Below are 20,162 nucleotides of genomic sequence, written 5' to 3' on the forward strand. Positions count from 1 at the left end.
CTTAGGACACAATATGACCCCTTTTCCCTACAATACGACCCAAAGAGACCTAATATGGTGTCATTAGGGGTCATATGGTGTCTTAAGAGGTCATAAGGGTTCATGGGACACCAAATGACCCCTATGGACACCGTATGACCCCTAATGACACCATAGGACCCCTTAAGACACTAAATCATGTCGTTAGGGGTCATATTGTGTCCTACGACCCCATAAGACACAATATGACCCCTAACGACATGATTTGGTATCTTAAGGGGTTTTATGGTGTTGTTAGGGGTCATACGGTGTCCATAGGGGTCATATGGTGTCTTGGGACACCATAGGACCCCTTAAGACACAATAAGACCCCTTAGGACACAATATGACCCAAAGCGACCCAATATGTGTCATTAGGGGTCATATGGTGTCCTAAGAGGTGATAAGGGTTCATGGGACACCACATGACCCCTATGGACACCATATGACCCCTAACAACACAATAGGACCCCTTAAGACACTAAATCATGTCGTTAGGGGTCATATTGTGTCTTACGGGGTTGTAGGACACAATATGACCCCTAACAATATGATTTGTTGTCTTAAGGGGTCCTATGGTGTCATTAGGGGTGATATGGTGTCCATAGGGGTCATATGGTGTCTTCTGACACCACAGGACCCCTTAGGACACAATATGACCCCTTTTCCCTACAATATGACCCAAAGCAACCCAATATGGTGTCATTAGGGGTCATATGGTGTCCTAAGAGGTCATAAGGCTTCATGGGACACCATATGACCCCTTAAGACACCATAACACCCCTAACAACACCATAGGACCCCTTAAGATGACACCGTAAAACACAATATGACCCCTAATGACAAGATTTGGTGTCTTAAGGGGTCCTATGGTGTCGTTAGGGGTGATATGGTGTCCATAGGGGTCATATGGTGTCTTGGGAAACTATAAGACCCCTTAGGACACAATATGACCCAAAGTGACCTAATATGGTGTCATTAGGGGTCACATGGTGTCCTAAGAGGTCATAAGGGTTCATGGGACACCAAATGACCCCTATGGACACCCTATGACCCCTAATGACACCATAGGACCCCTTAAGACACCAAATCATGTCGTTAGCGGTCATAATGTGTCCTACAACCCCATAAGACACATTATGACCCCTAACGACATGATTTGGTGTCTTAAGGGGTCTTATGGTGTCATTAGGGGTCATACGGTGTCCATAGGGGTCATATGGTGTCTTGGGACACCATAGGACCCCTTAGGACATAATATGACCCAAAGCGACCTAATATGGTGTCATTAGGGGTCATATGGTGTCCTAAGAGGTCATAAGGGTTCATGGGACACCACATGACCCCTATGGGCACCATGTGACCCCTAATGACACCATAGGACCCCTTAAGACACTAAATCATGTCGTTAGGGGTCATATTGTGTCCTACGACCTGTAAGACACAATATGACCCCTAACGACATGATTTGGTGTCTTAAGGGGTCCTATGGTGTCGTTAGGGGTGATATGGTGTCCATAGGGGTCATATGGTGTCTTGGGACACCACAGGACCCCTTAGGACACAATATGAACCCTTTTCCCTACAATATGACCCAAAGTGACCCAATATGGTGTCATTAGGGGTCACATGGTGTCCTAAGAGGTCATAAGGGTTCATGAGACACCATATGACCCCTAACAACACCATAGGACCCCTTAAGACACCAAACCATGTCGTTAGGGGTCATATTATGTCCTACGACCCCGTAAGACACAATATGATCTTTAATGACATGATTTGGTGTCTTAAGGGGTCTTATGGTATCGTTAGGCGTCATATGGTGTCTTGGGACACTATAAGACCCCTTAGGACACAATATGACCCCTTTTCCCCACAATATGACCCAAAGCGATCCAATATGTGTCATTAGGGGTCATATGGTGTTCTAAGAGGTCATAAGGGGTCATGGGACACCAAATGACCCCTATGAACACCCTATGACCTCTAACGACACCAAAGGACCCCTTAAGACACCAAATCATGTCGTTAGGGGTCATATTGTGTCCTGCGATCCCATTAGATACAATATGACCCCTAACGACATGATTTGGTGTCTTAAGGGGTCTTATGGTGTCGTTAGGGATCATACGGTATCCATAGGGGTCATATGGTGTTTTGGGACACCATAGGACCCATTAGGACACAATATGACCCAAAGCGACCCAATATGGTGTCATTAGGGGTCATATGGTGTCTTAAGAGGTCATAAGGGTTCATGGGACACCACATGACCCCTATCAACACCATATGACCCCTAACGACACCATAGGACCCCTTAAGACACTAAATCATGTTGTTAGGGGTCATATTGTGTCCTATGACCCCCTAAGACACAATATGACCCCTAATGACATGATTTGGTGTCTTAAGGGGTCCTATGGTGTCGTTAGGGGTCATATGGTGTCCATAGGGGTCATATGGTGTCTTGGTACACCACAAGACCCCTTAGGAAACAATATGACCCCTTTTCCCTACAATATGACCCAGAGCGACCCAATATGATGACATTAGGGGTCATATGGTGTCATCATAAGGGCTCATGGGACACCATATGACCCCTTAAGACACCATATGACCCCTAACAACACCATAGGACCCCTTAAGACACCAAATCATGTCGTTAGTGGTCATATTGTGTCCTACAACCCTGTAAGACACAATATGACCCCTAATGACATGATTTGGCGTCTTAAGGGGTCCTATGGTGTCATTAGGGGTCATATGGTGTCCATAGGGGTCATATGGTGTCTTGGGACAACATAAGACCCCTTAGGACACAATATGACCCCTTTTCCCTACAATATGACCTAAAGTGACCCAATATGGTGTCATTAGGGGTCATATGGTGTCCTAAGAGGGCATAAGGGTTCATGGGACACCATATGACCCCTATGGACACCATATGACCCCTAATGACACCATAGGACCCCTTAAGACACCAAATCATGTTGCTAGGGGTCATATTGTGTCCTATGACCCCATAAGACACAATATGACACCTAATGACATGATTTGATTTCTTAATGGGTCTTATGGTGTCATTAGGGGTCATACGGTGTCCATAGGGGTCATATGGTGTCTTGGGACACCATAGGACCTCTTAGGACACAATATGACCCAAAGCGACCCAATATGGTGTCATTAGGGGTCATATGGTGTCCTAAGAGGTCATAAGGGTTCATGGGACACCACATGACCCCTATGGACACCATATGACCCCTAACGACACCATATGACCCCTTAAGACACTAAATCATGTCGTTAGGGGTCATATTGTGTCCTATGACCTCGTAAGACACAGTATGACCCCTAACAACATGATTTGGTGTCTTAAGGGGTCCTATGGTGTTGTTAGGGGTGATATGGTGTCCATAGGGGTGATATGGTGTCTTGGGACACCACAATACCCCTTAGGACACAATATGACCCCTTAGGACACAATATGACCCAAAGTGACCCAATATGGTGTAAGTAGGGGTCATATGGATTCCTAAGAGGTCATAAGGGTTCATGGGACACCATATGACCCCTTAAGACACCATATGACCCCTAACAACATGATTTGGTGTGTTAAGGGTTCCTATGGTGTCCCAAGACACCATATGACCCCTAACGACACCATAGAACCGCTTAAGACACCAAATTATGTTGTTAGGGGTCATATTCTCTCTCTCTCTCTCTCTCTCTCTTTCTTTCTCCCTCTCTCCCTCTCCTTCTCTCTCTCTCCCTCCTCCTCTCTCTCTCTCTCTCCTCTCTCTGTCTCTCTCTCTCATCTCTCTCTCTCTCTCTCTCTCTCTCTCTCTCTCTCTCCCTCTCTCCCTCCCTCTCCTCCTCCTCTCTCTCTCTCCCTCTCTCTCCTTCTCTCTCTCTCTCTCTAAAATATGACTAATAAAATCCGATATCCGATTTAATCAGTTATCAGATTTCTGCCATGTGGGAGTTTACCAAATAAATGGCGGCAACGAGAAATTTTTTGGGGACCACAAATTTTTGTACTAAAATTGGATATCAGATAAAATCTGATATTCAATTTTATCCGATATCCGATTTTTGTAGTCAAATTTTCAAATTTCAAATTTCGGCTTGGGAATGCTTTGGTATTTGGCTTGGAAGTGACAAGCCTGGAAAGTCAACTGAAAAATCGTGTTTTTTAGTATTCCTTGATTTTCCAGACTTTACACTGGTCGCTAATGACTTTTTTTGTAACCAAAATTGATAAAATGAAAAGGGTTTTTTAAGGACATTCCCAACTTTCCAACAATATAAGGCTTATCTTATTTCAACTTTAATAAATAATTATTATTTATTTTCTAATTGACTTTTGACAATAGTCCTGATTGATATACTAATTGAAAAACACTCATAACTTTCAAATGGTATAACATTTTTTGAAACCGAAACATGCGTCACATCCTATGCTTTGTCTACTATAGGGAAAAATTAATAAAAAAATAAATTTCATAAGGTTTTGACTAGGTTAAGGTGGTCAAACTTAGGAGTTTCTGAATTTTTGAAAAGCTGTAGTAAAAAATTCATAAATAATTATTTAATTTATAGAAAATTAAAAAAAAAAATGTGTCACATCCAGACATGAGTCTAATAATTAAATTATAAATATTATAAAAAAATATTAAGATTTGATTGTGATTAGGGTGGTCAGACATACGTCCACTTCTTATTTTTTCCTAAAATTTTAGTACCACTACATTGAAATTTAAAATTTTCATAAAATAGGATTTTTTTTTTCCAAAAAACAACTAGTAGCTTAGAAACTACATTCAATTTTCTATATATTATCTTCTTACATATTTTAAAAATATTGTTCACAAATTATTCAAATTTTCATGTCAAGCTGTATAACTCTGATTTTTTGAAATTTCATTGCCACTTAAGGGCCTATTTTGGCACACCATGATCCTGCACATACCTTGTTTTTTTTTTTTTTGTTTTTTTTTCTTTTTCAGACATAAAACTTCTTTAGATGCATGCTATTGATGGGTTCTTCGAGCTAATCTCCATCCTGTGTTGATAGCTAATATGCTCCTGATCCAAATAGTGTTGTGATCACAAATGGACCTAACCAGTTTTGTTCAAACTTTCCTTTCTTTTCTCGATCTGCTTGGTTGCGTGGATTTTCCTTTAGTACTAGTTCCCCCACTTGAAAGATTCGTGGTTTGACCTTGTGATTATAGCTCCGACACATTCTTTGCTGATATACCTTTAGATGATCAAAGGCATTTTGTCTTCATTCCTGGAATAATTCTAACTCTTGTAATCTAGATACTTGTTGTTCTTCATCTGGGATGAGACCTTTTAATGATACTCATAGAGAAGAAATCTCTACTTCTATTGGCAGTATTGCTTTTGATCCATAAACAAGAGAGAAAGGTGTGGCACCTGTTGGTGTGCAGATATTGGTACAATAGGCCCATAGAGCAGGGTTTAATTAAATATGCCAATCTTTTCCAGCATCGTTCACTGTCTTTTTGAGGATTTTCAGAATAGTTTTGTTTGATGCTTCTACTTGCCCATTCCTTTGTGGATAATAGGGTGTGGAGAATCTGTGTTGAATCTTGAATTTATCACATAGCTCTTGTACATCCCGATTCTTGAATGGTCACCCATTATCAGTGATAATGGTCATTGGTATTCCATAGCGACAGATGATGTAATTCAAGATAAATGCAACAATTTTTTTTCCTGTGATATTTATGAGAGCTACTACCTTATCCATTTTGTGAAATATTCTGTAGCTATAAGGATGAATTTGTGACCATTAGATGAAGGAGGATTTATCTTTCCTACTAGATCAAGACCCCATTGACAGAAAGGCCAAGATGTTGCCAAAGCATGAAGTTCTTGTGCTGGTGCATGAATCAAATTCCCATGGATATGACATTGTTTGCATGTTCTAGCTATCTAAAAAGAATCTCGTTCCATAGTTGTCCAATAATAGCCCAAGTGTATGAGTTTTTTTGAAAAGGTAAGACAACTTGAATGAGTGCCACAAATTCCATTATGGACTTCATGTAAGGCCTTCTCAGATTCTTCCTATTCGAGACATCTTAAAAGAGTACCATCTAGACCTCGTTTAAATAGGGTATCTGCAACGAGAGTAAAATGGGAGGATTGGAAAATAAAGTTTCTCGTTTGGTTCTTCAATAAGTTGGAAGGTAAGGTGTTATCTTTCAGGCATGTGTAAGTTTGGCCATAGTGTGAGGAATCATGCCCCACAAGTTGACAGATAGTTTGGAAATCAGGACAATTATGAGTAGGGTAAAACAACTCTTCCACTAGGAATTCATAATGTTGTTTATTTTCCCGTGTCTGAAGGAGAGAAGCAAGTGTAGCCATGGCGTCTGCTGCTTTGTTGTCGTTCCTTGGAATCTGCTGAAAAGTTATTTCTACAAAGTATTTCTTGATATCATCAACCATCTTTTTATAAGGCATTAACTTTTCATCCTTTGCTTGATAGTCATAATTGATCTAATTAATGATGAGCTAAGAGTCTCCAAAGACTTGAAGTTGTGTAATGTTCCATTCTATAGCCATTTTGATACCTGTAACCAAAGCTTCATACTCTGTTGTGTTATTGGTGCATGGAAAGCTTAATTTGTATGCTTTTGGTATTGTATGACCTTGTGGTGTGATGAATAGAATACATGCTCCTAATCCATGCTGTGTATATGAACCATCAAAGTATAATTGCCATGTTTTTGTGGTGACTGTTAGGATATCAATATCAGGAAACTCAATCTATAAAGGGTGATCATCTTGGAGTGGTGCCTCTACTAGTTGGTCTGCAATGACTTGTCCTTTTATAGCTTTTCTATCAATATACTCAATATCAAAATCACTCAGGATCATGATCCATTTTGCTAGTCATCCTGTTAATGTTGCTTTGCTGAGTAAATATTTCAAAGGATCGATTTTAGCTATTAACTTGATGGAGTGAGATAGTAGATAGTGTCGTAATTTTTGAGAAGCAAAAACTACTGCTGAGCATGCTTTTTCTATTGGTGAATAGTTGATCTCGTATCCTATTAGTGTTCTGTTGATGTAGTAGATAGCTCGTTCTTTTCCTTCATTGTCCTGTTGTGCAAGCAAAACTTCTAATGATGTTTTGGTGGTTGATACAAAGAGTAATAATGACTTTCCTGGAATCAGTGACATTAGGCCATGTAGTTGTATGAGATATGCCCTGATCTTGTTGAATGAGTCCTCACATTGGTGGTCCATCTTGAAATGAATATTTTTATGTAATAGATGAGTAAATGGTTGACATTTATCTACTAGTTGAGCAACAAATCTTCTGATTGACTGGAGTCTTCCTTGGAGTGATCTTAGTTGACTGATATTCTTGGGAGATGTGATTTCAATGATTTCTTTTACTTTAGCTGGACCCACTTCGATACCTCTAGTTGAAATAATGTATCCCAATAGCTTTCCTAAAGTAACATCAAAGACATATTTCTTATGGTCTAGCCTTAGCTTGTATTGTTCTAACTTGTCAAAGATCTTTTCCAGTATCTCTATATTTTCTTCTCTATTGTATGACTTAGCCAATATGTCATCCACATAGTCTTCCATGAATGTATGCATCATGTCATGAAATATAGTTGTCATAGCTCTTTGATATGTAGCACTCGCGTTCTTTAATCCAAAGGCATGATGTTCTAGCAGAAAGTACCCCATGGGCATGAGAAAGCTGTCTTTTCTTGATCTTTGGGTGATATTTTGATTTGATTATATCTGGAGAAATAATCCATTAGAGAAAACATGGAGTGTCCAGTAGTTAAATCTACAATGATGTCAATGTTAGGCAAAGGAAAATCATCCTTTGGACATGCGTTATTAAGATCTTTGAAGTTTTTTGCATATTCTGATGCTTTTATCTAGTTTTGAAAGAGGAAAAATGCTGGATACCCATTGAGGATAAGCTACAGGTCTGATGAATCTGACATCCAGTAATTTCTTTAGTTTTGCTTTGACTAGGAGGGTGATATGCGAATGCATTTTCCTTAACTTTTGTTTGAATGGTTTGGCTCCTGGACAAACATTTAAGTGATGCATAATAAGCTCTAGATCCAACCCTGGCATGTCTGCATATGACCAAGAAAAATTGATCTATCATCATTTGAAGAATTCCACATATTGTTGCATTTCTTATTTTGATAGAAAAGTCGCTGGATGAAGAATCTTTGGTTGTTCTGTTGTGCCAATGTTAACTGCCTCTGTTGGTTCAATCAAAATGGATGACATTTCTTGATAATGCTCAGGTAAAGTGTCAAATCTCCCATCTTTTGGTGCCTCAAGGAGGTTTTCACCGTTAGAGCGTCCTTTCTTTTTACTTTTTCTTGATCTAATGTTGCCAATAAATGGTTTTTAGCATTAGATTTGATATTCTTTTCTTTATTTTCACTTTTGTGACTAGGAGATTCGGCACCCACTTGATTGGAAGATGCATTGCTGACATTCTCGGTGAGAGTTGTTACGGGTTTGATTGCATTAAGATATACATATATGGCATGGTCATTCGAAAAGGTATCAATGACAATATGTCCTTCATTTTCCCAATCAATAAGCTCGAGGTGGATTAGTGGTAGGGGATCTCCATGTTGGGATGTTTCAAGGGTTTCAAGGGTCATGATGGATGTATCAAAGTTTTTGATATGTATGTCGATGTCTAGAATGATACTCTCATCAGAATTACCTCACATAAGGAGTTCCTGATCATCCTCGGTTAAGTCCAAGTCAGTTGAATGTGATTCTAATTCAAGTGAACTATTTCCTGACATTTGTCCTTCATCGACTCCTACATCTCCTTCAAAGCAATTTTCTTTAGTTGATTCTTCAGAGTGATTGGAATCCCATTCCCATTCATTAGAATCTATATCACTTGCAGCCTGCAATCTACAGATTTGATCATATAGCATTTCTTCTTCTTTTCTGGCTATATCTTTTCTTATATTCAACTTCTTCAGGACTGAGATTAAGTTTTGTCAGCTTTTCTATGAGTTCTCTTGGATTTATATTAGCTTCTTTCTTGTTTTGATTAAGATTTAATGTTGCTTGAGAGTTTCTTTTAGTTTGTTTCTCTTGTTGATTGGAAGCTTGTTTCTTTTCTCATTTTATGCTTGCTTGTGTTTGTTGCTTAGCTGATGTTTCTTCTCTTTCAATTGCTAGTTGTTCTTGTCTATTTTCATATTCCTCTTGTTGTTGACTAAGAGATGTGCCTTCCAGTAGAGTGACTTGTCCATACCCTAAGCCTATTTTGTCTGTAGTCTACTGAGTGTAAGGTTGAATAGGTTTTGAGATACCTTCTTTTCTTTTTCCTATAGGACCTGTTCCAGTGTATCCCATTCTTCTGAGAATGTTAAATCCTTTTCCATACTTTTCTGTAGGTATTCTGACATTCTTGATCTGTTGTTGACATTCTTCGTCCTTGTATAGCCACTGTAGCACATCTTTGTCTTCTATTTCCTCTGATAAGGTTCCAGCACTAACAAATGCTCCATCAAATATTGAAAGATGTTTCACAATTGGTTGTTGTTTAGAGTTTGATGGTTTTCCAAAGGATTTAGGAGAAAGTGGTAATTGTGATATTGAATATTCTCCATTCCCTCGATCTCTTAGTTGCATTTGTTTTCCATACTTGATAAAATAGAGGCAAATGATTGTTCCTTGAATTGTGTGTTCTAAGATGTTGCCTCCCTGTTATGAGGAACAATGACTTCTTGGGTTATTTTTAGATTGCTGCAGTATTGAAATGAATTTGAATCTGTAGATAATGTGATTTCCTGCCGGGAAATTTTACACATTGATAATATCTTGATGGGATAGCTTGCAGGTCATGTATCCATGGTCTTCCCAAGAGTACATTATATGATAAGTCCAAGTATAGAACTTGGCATGTTGTGTCCTTCTGCAAAGGTCCCACTTTGATGGGTAGTATCACAATTTCCTTGGAGGAACATTCTTCTTCATCATAGGCTTTTTTGGTGATCCTTTTCTGGACATAAACTGCATCTTCTAAATATCCTAAGGCATGAACAAGACTCAATGAACAGATGTTTAGGCCATCTCCACCATCTATTAGAACATGTTTAACGCACATTTTGTGAATGAGGACTTCAATATGCAAAGGAGCATTGTGGGGATGTTGTAAGGACATGTCATCTTCTTCAGTAAATGAAAAGCAATGAGGAGTTGTGAGGTGTCCCAACATGGTTTGGAATTGATCGATATCAAGATCTTGGATACTGTTGTATCGATTAATGCTCGTTCAAGAATTTCTTTATGTGTAGGTGAAAGCTTTAACAGTTCTAAGATGGATATTTGTGTTGGTGTTTTCTACAATTGCTCCACTAGACTGTATTGTTTGGTAGTGGATGATGTGTTTGTTGTAGGACCTGGCAAAACAACTTTGGCTTTGCTTCTTGTGATAGCATGAGCATGTTCTTTATTTTTGTTTTCTTTAACTACAATCACATTTACCACATTATCATAATTATGAGTGTAGTTTACCTTTTCTTTACCCTTACCATTGTTTGTTGTTGATGATTCACCTTTCTCATAGTTTGGAAGTGGAGTTTTAAAAGTTGTGTGAGATTCATTTGTCGTATGTCCATCCACTATTATTACTCCATTATCAATCATATCTTGTATGATATGTTTCAACTTCTGACAATTATCTGTGTGATGTCCCTTGTTTTGATGGAAATCGCAATAATGGTTATCATTCCACCAAGGTGGTTTGATTTGAGGTTTGTAGTTCCTTTCTTCTGGTAAAGTGATCAATTTGTTCACGAGAAGTGTCTTTAGTGCTGACCCAAGGGGTTCACCAATGTTTGTAAATTGTCTTCGAAAGAAAGTTTTGATAGTTGCTCTTTGGTGTTTGTTGTTTTGCTGAGCTGCTGTTGAGTGAGTGGATAAATTAAAAATCGATAGTTTTGGTTTCACATTGTTGTTATCCACTATTCCATCATTGACAACATTTCAATTTCTATTCCAAAAATTTGGTTTATCATTGTGATTGGTGTTATTGGTGTTGTTAGGAGGATGGACTCTTTCTTTGTATATTTTCAACTCACCTTTCTTTATCATGGCTTCCTCCATTCTGATTCCATTATCGATCATTTTTCCAAAACTTTGATTTCCTTGCATTTTTAAGTAATTACTCATATGATCATTTAAGTTGTCAATGAATATGTCCATTTTTTCATACTCTGGCATTGTACGAGGATACTGTGATGCTAACCATCTCCATCATTGTAAAAATTTCATGAAAGGTTCTCGAGTATTTTGTTTGGCATTACATAGGTCTAGCATTGTTACTTCATGTTCTATGTTGTACAAGTATTGTGAAACAAGCTTATCCACCAACTCTAAAAATGATCTGATTCTAGGTGGAAGTTCGAAGAACCATTCCATAGCTAGTCCAGTTAAGCTTTTTAGAAATAATCTCATTAAGTAGGTATCCTCATGTGCAAACTCCATACTCATTGTGCAAAATTCTCATATATGATCTCGAGGGTCGGTGCTTCCATCATATTTTTCATATCTAGGAGTTTCAAAATGTTGGCATATGCACACTCCAATGAGACATTGTAGGTGATTGAAGGTTTTGTCATTGATGGCAACCTTACAATCCTATGACACCGGCAAGATAGTTCATCAGCACTAGCAAGATCAGACTCTACATTGACACTTAGACCACCAGCACCGACACTCAGACCACCAGCACCTGCAGAGAAAGGAAGCATACCGACACAGAGGCCGACATGATTTTTGTTATCTTATATTTTGTTTATTATTGTAAAATCTTTGTAAGCCGACTTGGCATCATTGTAAAATGACTCATATATATGAGAGATCATTATAGAACATTTGTAAGTAAGTGAGAGGAATATATTTAGGTGAAATAAGGTAGACCTATTAAGCAAATTATAGGTTAAGGGTTTATGTAAGAATCATGGCAGAAACTAGTACTGGATCTGGCATTATAGATGCTATTCTGAAGCAGTAAAAGATACTGGATTTATATAATCCATCATTGTAAGTTAGTGAGACTTCCCATTGAGTAGTGAGCTCTAGGCACTTGGCCTTCCTGCATGTGCATGCCCCTCTTGTAAGTAATATTCTCTTATTGGCCAGTAAGTGAATATTGAGGGTCAGAAATCCCACCAAGGTTTTTCCCACACCGGGTTTCCTCGTTAAAACATTGTTGTATGGTGTTTTTTTCATGTGGTTGCTTTTAATTCTGTTTATTGCATTATTTCTTGCATACCGGTACACTGTTATAATATGTTCTACATGTTTCAAATTAATAAATTCAATTCACCAGTTAGATACTCATTCACCCCCCCTCTCAGTATCTATGGGAATCCTAACACAAAACCTATAGGAAATGGTATCATGTTTAGGTTTCTATCGAATAGATAAGGACAAATTTCTTGTAGTGAGTATTGTCTAACATTTCCTCTTTGCATAGCTTGAATTTGTGTTTACATTGCTTGTAGTTGTTGTGTGAGAGTTGTGATAGAATTATCGACATGATTTGTTCTTGCATGACCATGATTTTGTATTCTAGGAGGATCTGGATCTCTTCTGGTGTCATCTCTAGTCCTTCTTGTATCTTCATTCCACTTCATCTCTTTTGGGTATGTAAGTTTCTTCTGTGGTTCTGGTCTTATTACGAATTGATGTGTCATTCATGTGGAAACCAAAAATATCCTCATATTGTTTGTTATTAGGGGGAGGGTCACTTTTCTTTTGTGTCAATTTGTTCACATCAAAATCTTGGGGGAGTGTAGCACCACACTTGGCTAACATTAGGAAGTATTTTTATTTTTCTTCCTCTAATAATTTTTGTATAAATTTGTTGAATTGAGGATCTTTCTTGATGTCTCTGATATTTTTTTCTGTTATTTCTCCTTCAACTTTTATTTCCTCTTCATGTTCCATGGTTATATGCTCTTCAGTTGTTTCCAATGTTTCGATTTCCATCTCTACGATCCTTCATCTCTGAGCTCTAGTTAGAATGGGCATACACGTGTGTTATTTTGCTAGGATTCGATTGTCCAAAAGTTTGTTTTGATAAGTCTTCAACTGTCAAGGTAAATGTGATAGCATGATATGACACGAAAAGATGGTTCAAGTGTTTAAAGTTTTGCAAGTTTTTCGATCTTCAATTTTGGAGTGCAATGATTATGATTTGATAAGAACCAAGTCTAGTAGGAATGATATATCCTATGATGTGGGACAAGATTAACCTGACCAAACATTTTAGTTTCATGATAGAGGATGATAGATCCTGATGTGAAACTATGTTTGAGTGATCAGTTTATCAAAGAACGTGATAATGCACTTTGAGATGTTTAGATCTTGAACTTGTTGAGGGTGAGCACTTGAAAATCTTAAGGTGCTTATGTTCTAAAGTCTGATTTTGACAGATGATAACTTGACCAAGCAAACCAAGAAGACAATTTAAGCACAAAATAACATATAACATGTATTTATGATTACTGCAAACTGATCAAGCAAAATGACAGCTCTGGACTGATGAAAACAGAGACTCGTATGATAGATTATAGCCCAAATGAAAAGAGATATAAGACCAAACGACAAATAAGAAATTTCATGTAAAAAACTTAGTTTCGTATGACATTTCTTTCTGAACCATATGACAAAAGATTAACCTCATATGACAAATCACTAGACAGTACGACAAAGAATATGACTCGTATGATAGATAACCAAGCAGAGATACAAAATGTTTGTTTTGCCGAATTTGGAGTAGTGAATTTTGGTGATTTGCTTATGTTTTCTTGTTTTAGATGTCTGATTTTTTTTATTTAGGGATAAATACATAGCAAACACATGCTGTGATAAGTGACTCCAAGCATACTAAACCCTAAGGAAGTTGTTTGAGGAGAGAAAACCTTTGCTTGCAAAATTAGGTACACACCCAATAGCTAATCAGAATATGGCCACTGAGTCTCACACAATGGATTCTCAACGCCGTATTATCCGACTCCAAATGCTAATGGGGGCATGATATGGCATGTGTCTTGGGAGAGTTACTATCTCTCTTGCACAAAGATTATCACCCTTTCAGAGGTGAATTAGGTAGCTTCTATTTTAACCGGCCCTAGTAAGGGATCTATTCAGCACGTCAGGGTATAATACTCAATTAAGAGGTCTCCCAGCCTTGAAAACCAAGGTTTGCTATACTTGAAGGTATGGAGGAGAGCTATTTCCGAGCACTGTCGTTGACTTGATTATCATCAAATCACATTTATTTTATAGTGGGTTGGATTACTTGACATTAGCCATTCCCACTTAGTTCGTTCCCCTCTCACTGACTGTAATGGCTTTAAGAGTTATTAACTCCTTGGGAGGGCAGGCCTGCTAAATAAATGCACTAATAAAAGTAAAAGATGAGTTTAGCTTTCTAATCACCTAAGAAAGGTGAGAGAATACTCACCTATCATCAAAGACATAAAATACATGATTGTTTATTCCTTTAGCAAAAGATGAGTGTGCCTAAAAAAGCTGTAAGGAATACACAAAGTTTTGTTGAATTCTTTTAGGCAACCTGCAAAAATAGATCCATTAGTAGTCATTGATGCCTTTTGAATTTGGTCTTTAACAAGCATATCTTCATCAATCATTCTATAGAAAAGAGTTAGACTACCAAAAATCTCATAAACAGAACAAAGTTAGCATTAGTCATAATCAAACTCAAGTATTAAACCTGAAATGCAATCTGTTCTCAAAACACAAGCAAAATTTCGTACGACAAACTTTACCTTATCGTACAAGCCACTTTCTGATACCGTACGAGTCAGGATGAGAGCTCATTCGACACTATAATTTTCCTAAAGGATCGTACAACACAGGATCTCTTGTCATTTTAGCTCATAAAGCATGTCGTACTAGGCCAGAAATGAGTTTGTATGAAATTCTGAATCAGACTCGACAAAGATGAATGTTGATGAAGCTTAAGTGGCCAAAAATGATAACTCCAGCCCCACGGTGGGTGCCAAAATTTTGTGCCTATGAAGTGTATACCTGTTCCTGCAACACAAAACACTCAATAGATCATTACAAGCATGGTTAATGAATTTAAAACAAAGAAAGATAAAACCATAGCTAAGCGATCTATCACCTCCTAGTAAATGCGAGTATGAATTTTGCTCTCAGATCTGGTCATGCAAATTCTAGTGACTTGACTACACTTAAATGGACGATTTAAATGATAAATGATGCATTTAAGCTAGCAATGATAATGATTAAGCTACATGATTCCATGATTATACTAGAAAATAAGCTAGAATGATGCAATTAAGCTATGATAACAATGCTAAAATGATAAACTAAGATTGCATATGCCTGTAGTAACAATGTCTGAAATGCAAATGAGATGGTATCATTATTGCTCCAAAATGGGGTCTATTTATAGGATTTCCAAGGCCAGTGGTGAGGTGGCAGGAATCAATGGTCAAGATTAAGTCTGAAGATATCAATGGTTAAATTGTAGGAGGTTAGCAAAGAGGTTGGATGAAAGGGAACATTGTCATCTCCATGGTGACAAGTGTCAAGAGGTTTCTAGAATAGGCTGGATGAATGGGAACATTTAGTGACAAGTGTCACAAATCTTTGCTCATGAGAGGGCAAAGTGTTCAAGGAAAGGGGACATCGTGGTTAAGATGTGCAAGCTAAGATGGAGTTAATTAAACTTAAGGTTAGATGGAATGAGTTAGGTTTAGAAGGGGTTAGGCTAGGTGGCTAGAAGTTAGGAGAATTTGAATTTAAAAATTCCAATAATAGGAAAAGGCTAATTAATCTCAACAACTCATAAATTGATTTTTTTTAATTAATTATGGGATTTAGAAGAAATAAATTCGATGGGGGGAATTAATTAATTTGAATTAATTAATTAAAGGGGATTATGAAAATGAACCTATTAAATAAATCCTTTGATTTATTAATAAGTAGATGAAAAGGGGAATTTAATAAAATTGGTTAGTGAATTCAATTAAATTGAGAAGGGGGATTAATTAAATAATTGCTTATTTAATTAATTATCTTTAGACCATTTTTATGTGTATACATTTTGCCCCTCTTTGAAGCGAGGTGTGATGATGCGTTGATTCAAAGAATAATCTTATTTTGACGATGATATTGGTTCAATAGGATGCCCCAGCTATTGATTGATAAATTGTGATACAATGATGCCCCCTCGAGAGATCAATTGAGATAATTAAACTTTGGAGTTTTTTGATTTTTTGCGAAATTGATGTCTAGATTAGATTATTGATTTGATTTCTGCAACTATGGTTGATGAAAATGCGAGTTCTTTGATCATGGGAATATGGTTCTTGATGATTGATAAAGCTTGATTGGTTAGATTGATAAGATCGAGATTCAGTCTGGTTTCAAGAATGATATCTCCTGTATAAGACAAAGATGATCAAAGCATCTGGTTTTAGGAAAAATATATCCTATATAAGACATGGTCAGAATGTCTAGTTTCAGGAAAGATACATCCTGTATAAGACATGAGAGAATCGATTTAGATGTGATTGATTGATAGAATTGCTAAGATTGATTGGATAAAGAACTGACAGTTTATTGATATCAAGTTGCAGAAAGATTTGGATATGCTGATGTTGGTTTTGATGAGAGGGTAGCATATGATTTTCACTGGGTTGACAATGTCTAGAGAGATATGAGTCATCATTCTGATTGCATATACACTTGTGATGATACCTTGATGATTCCTACGATATATTTAACCTTGAATAAAAGGAGCATGCAGGATCCCATGCAAGAATGGAATGCAAGCTAAATGCAAATGCAAATGCAAAGCTACGAGCAGACCAATCACTGGCTTATTGTGTTTTTGTTGTCATTGAGATTTTTGAATGTGGGAAGTGAGTACAAACATTGATGGTATAATTAAACCATGATGACCTGAGCACTGCTTTCCTTGATTTTGATATGGCAAGTTAACACAAGCATCGAGGTATAATTAAACCGAGATGACCTGAGTGTTGCTTGCATAAATCAAGCAGTATTAATTATTTCAATACACAAATCAGAAATGTCTTCGATGATACTTTAATGATCATGTTTGTTGGCATATGCACACTCCAATGAGACATTGTAGGTGATTGAAGGTTTTGTCATTGATGGCAACCTTACAATCCTATGGCACTGGCAAGACATTACACTAGCAAGATAGTTCACCGGCATCAAAAAATCACACTCTACACTGACATTCAGACCACCGGCACCACAGAGAAAGGAAGCATACCGGCACAGAGGCCGACAGGATTTTTGATATATTATATTTTGTTTATTATTGTAAAAACTTTGTAAGCCGACTTGGAAAGTTGTAAAATGACTCATATATATAAGAGAGATCATTGTAGACATTTTGTAAGTGATAAGGAAAATATATTAGGTAGACCTATTATGTGAAATATAGGTTGAAGGTTTTATGTAAAAAACATAGCAGAAACCAGTACTGGATCTAGCATTATAGATGCTATTGTAAAGTAGTACAAGATATTGGATTTGTATGATCCACATTGTAAGTTAGTGAGACTTCTCATTGAGCAGTGAGCTCTAGGCAGTTGGCCTTCCTGCATGTGCAGGCCCTTCTTGTAAGTAATATTCTCTTATTGGCCAATAAGTGAATATTGTGGGTCACAAATCCCACCAAGGTTTTTCCCACACTGGGTTTCCTCATTAAATCCTTGTGTCATGGTGTGCTTTTCATGTGGATGTTTTTAATTCTGTTTATTGCATTATTTCTTCCATACTGGTACACTATTATAATATGTTCTGTATGTTTTAAGTTAAGAAATTCAATTCATCGGTTAGATACTAATCACCCCCCTCTCAGTATCTTTGGGAATCCTAACAATTGGTATCAGAGCCTGGTCCTCTATTTTTAGAAGCCTAACAGCTTGAGGAAGATCCTAATACTGGTAGATATAGAAAATCTGATGAAGCAACTTGAAGGAGCTCTCTCAGGCTATGATACAAAAAAATTGAAAAATATCAAACTAGAAGGTGATCTAAAGGCTGCTCAGAATATCATTCAAGCACTTCAAGAGAATCTTACTATTGCAAGAAATAAGAGAAGAGAACTTTGTGAAAAGATGCAAAATGAGAATTGATGAAAAGGAATCACTTAATGATATGATAAACAAGTTGAAACAAGAGAACATGACAATAAAAAATGAGATGCAGGATATGATTATGAGATTTTGTAAGGAAATTTAAGATAGGAAGAAGAATGAAGAAGAATTGACCAGAAGACTAAGTGATGCAGCAAATGAGAACACAAGAATTAGCTATGAAAATGATTTATTGAAGATAGATCTGATGCACACTCAGAATGACTCCAATGAACTGATGAGGCAAAAAGAAGTCTTAGAAAGAGAACTAGAAACTACAAATCAACATAAAGAAAAATTAAAGAAAAGCTTAGAGGAACTTGGTAACTTGCTGAAGAATAAAAAACTTAAAGGTGACACTTCTGGAATTGGCTTTGAAGTTGGTGAAAGCTCTGGTATTGCAAACACACAGGATCACAACAAACCGGTAAGACAACCTAATGCTTATAAATTCAATGGAAAATGATTTAACTGTAATAAGTATGGTCATAGAGCAAATGAATGTAGGTCTAGAAATTATCAGAATATCAACACACCCACTGGTCAATGTTCAAAATGCAACAAAGTTGGTCACAACTCTGAAAATTGCAGAATGAATGTGAGATGTTATGTTTGTGGAAGATTTGGACATTTATCTAATCAATGTAGAACACAAACCAACATAGGTTATGGGAAAGCTATTCAGAAGAATAATGAGACTTGTTATGCATGTAACAAGATTGGGCATATTGCAAAATTCTGTAGAAGTAAAGGATCACCGAAAGACAACAAAAGTTCTAGCTTGAAAGGTAAAGAAAAAGTTGAAGAGGTTAAGCAAGAATTCTCAAAACAATGGATTAGAAAAGTTGATCTAAATGTTGGGAATACTCCTCCACTGGTAGAACCAATCAATGCTTCACCAGTAGGACAGAGTAGTGCTCCACCGGCAGGAAGTTCTTCATCAAATTGAAGAAAGTTTCCTTGAGGGTTTGGCCAATCTAATGACACATGTGCTATTCTTCCCTCAGTTAGAGATGAGAAGTTGGAAATTACTTCATTATCGACAGACAATGTTAAGTGACTACTTAATTGGCATGCATTAAATGTGGTAGATGGAAAATAAACATTATAAATTTGTGGTTTTGGCTCCATTTCATTTCACCGTGATTTCAAACATTCGTAGAGCACAAAATTTGTAGAGCTAAGGGATTTCAATCAAGAGGCAAAGCACTTCAAGCAATCAATTCATTCAAAGATAGAAAAAGGTATTTATTATCATGGCATCCACCTCTTCACTTGAATATATAGAAAACCCTACTGTAGTCGAGGTTATAAAATGCCCTAGGCCCTATTTCAACTAGCTCCTGAGGTAGAAAAGAAAGATGACAATGTAGGTGCTTTCTCTCAAATACCAAAATGAGTTGTTTATGCTAAAGACCCCAAAATTTAGATTCACTGTAACATAGAGGAATTGGGAGATGAAGAGATCAAAACGATGTATAAATCTATCATATGTGATAATTTCAGAAATGTAAAATTAGAACATAAAATCATTGAAACCCTAGGATTTACTAAAATCCTCTGCATTCCTGAATTTCCCAAGGATGTGATTTTGGATAGTCTTAAGTAGGGTACATGGTGAATTTTTCTGGTTAGATGCAATTCACAAAATTACCAAGGAAGCTGTGAAAGGTATCACAGGGTTACTGTCCACCGGTAAAAGACCAGCCAAGACTAAAAAGGTCTCCAATGACCTAGTAACTAAACTAACTGGTGCAACATCTGACAGAATGTCCTTGAGGGTAAATGATGTAACAGATATAAATGTGAGATTTGTTAGCATGATTTTAGGGTATAAAGCTACTCATGCAAATAGACTTAACTCAGTTTCAAGTTTATGCATTAAGAATGCTTATGATATGGTTACAA

The sequence above is a fragment of the Cryptomeria japonica genome, chromosome 1 (assembly GCF_030272615.1).
Source record: "Cryptomeria japonica chromosome 1, Sugi_1.0, whole genome shotgun sequence".
Lineage (NCBI taxonomy): Eukaryota > Viridiplantae > Streptophyta > Pinopsida > Cupressales > Cupressaceae > Cryptomeria > Cryptomeria japonica.